General features: G+C 46.9%; 1 non-coding gene across 1 annotated transcript; it reads right to left on the bottom strand.

Annotated features, from left to right (window-relative positions):
- Positions 1–374: 374 nt before the first annotated feature.
- TRNAE-UUC (transfer RNA glutamic acid (anticodon UUC)) lies at positions 375–446 on the bottom strand. Its single transcript has one exon. It is a non-coding gene; the product is annotated as a tRNA-Glu (tRNA).
- Between the last annotated feature and the right edge of the window lie 1,673 nt (positions 447–2,119).

Below are 2,119 nucleotides of genomic sequence, written 5' to 3'. Positions count from 1 at the left end.
CCGTGTCCCCTGCATTGGCAAGCGGACTCTCAACCACTGCACCACCAGGGAAGCCCTGAATGAACTTATAATGGCCAAAAGTAAATACAACCTAAGTATCCAATAATGAGGGCTAGGTTAAATTTGGGTGTATCTATTTCATAGACTATCATGCAGCCATAACAAAAATTATGATTTTAAGGACTATCAATATATGATGAAGAGTGAAAAAAAAAGCAGGATATAACATTACAGGTTCTGTGTAAAAACAGCTGGATAAGAAAAGGAGTCAAACAACAGCTGTGGTTTTATGAAGCAAATAGAATCATGAGTGATTTTTAACTTTTAACTTTTTTTTGGGGGGGTGCCACAACATGAGGCTTGTGGGATCTTAGTTCCCCAACCAGGGATTGAACCCGGGCCACGGCAGTGAAAGTGCCGAGTCCTAACCACTGGACCACCAGGGAATTCCCCAAATTTTTAGTATATTCTAAAAGTTCTTTAATGTTGCTGAATTTCTTTTATAGTAAGAAAAAGTTGAACACATTCATTTTGGAAAGATGAGAAATGTCGAAAAGCATCAATAAGAAAAAATAACCTATAACGCCATCATCCAGGAAAAAAAAAAATCACTGCCAACATTGAGACACATTCTGTTTTGTTTCTTGCTTTTTTTCCCTTCACCTGACGTATTCTTAGCTTTTAAAAAAATATATCTTTAGACTTCCAAGAGGTGACTTTTTTTGTTGTTTAATAATTCTACAGCATTTCTATTGATTGATTGATTGGCTGCGTTGGATCTTTGTTGCTGTGCGCGGGCTTTCTCTAGTTGCGGCGAGCGGGGGCCACTCTTCATCGCGGTGCGCAGGCCTCTCACTGTCGCGGCCTCTCTTGTTGCGGAGCACAAGCTCCAGACGCGCAGGCTCAGTAGTTGTGGCTCACGGGCCCAGTTGCTGCGCGGCATGTGGGATCTTCCCAGACCAGGGCTCGAACCCGTCTCCCCTGCACCGGCAGGCAGACTCTCAACCACTGCGCCACCAGGGAAGCCCCAAGAGGTGACTTTTAATAGTCACGTAGGGTTGATAAACCATAATCTATTTGACTTACAGTAATTTTGGACATGATAGGTTCTTTGCAATTTTTCAGTGAAAAAAAAAAAACTAAAATAAATGGTCAGAGCCGTGGCATTACTCAACTCAAATTTAGAAAGCTCTTGAGGAAAGAGGTGATCAGAGTTCCAGGGAAGGTGGCTAGGAAGATAGGGTGGGTGTGGCTGTTCTGTCCAATGGAGAATGCAAGAAAAATTAGTCCAGCGGCTCCGACCTGTGGGGAGGTGTCTGTGGGAAGCTGCTCTGCACGAGTTAGGACTCCTCCTTCCCATGTTTTGAACTTAAAGATCGTGAAATCTTTTTAAAAAATTATTTTTACATTTTTGGCTGCGTTGGGTCTTCGTCACTGGGTGCGGGCTTTCTCTAGTTGTGGCGAGCGGGGGCTACTCTTCGTTGCAGTGCGCGGGCGTCTCATTGCGGTGGCTTCTCTTGTGGAACATGGGCTCTAGGCGTGCGGGCTTCAGTAGTTGTGGCTCACAGGCTCAGTAGCTGTGGCACACGGGCTTAGTTGCTCCATGGCATGTGGGATCTTCCCGGACCAGGGCTTGAACCCGTGTCCCCCTGCACCGCCAGGCGGATTCTCAACCACTGAACCACCAGGGAAGTCCAAAGTTGGTGAAATCTTGATTTGAAGGACTAGAGATGGACAGTGGTGGTCCTGATCTCTGCCCTCTTGCCTTGTGCAAACAAGAAACGGTTTCCTGCCCTTGCTTCCACCTCGAACAGATATCTCTGAGCCATTAGCCTGGAGGGATAGAGCTCTCTCATTCCCCCTACATAACTCTCTCAGTCTGAGCTCTGGGTTTGGGCAGTCGACGATTAGCCTGAGGGCAAGAATGGATGTTTTCCGGGGTACACAGGTGGGAACTTGGGGGGCACATTTACAAAGTCAGGGGCGTTCCAGTTCAAGGAAGCTTCCCAGTAGTGGTCACGAAAGTAGTGGGGTAGGAAAGACAGACGTGACGGAAGGAGAGATGGAGGGGGTGGGTGAGTGGGCCAGGCTAATACTTAGGCACGGATCGATGCTGGAA

Source organism: Kogia breviceps, chromosome 10 (assembly GCF_026419965.1).
Source record: "Kogia breviceps isolate mKogBre1 chromosome 10, mKogBre1 haplotype 1, whole genome shotgun sequence".
NCBI classification, from domain to species: domain Eukaryota; kingdom Metazoa; phylum Chordata; class Mammalia; order Artiodactyla; family Physeteridae; genus Kogia; species Kogia breviceps.
Note: the sequence above shows the minus strand (reverse complement) of the source record. Positions and strands in the feature narration are given on the sequence as shown.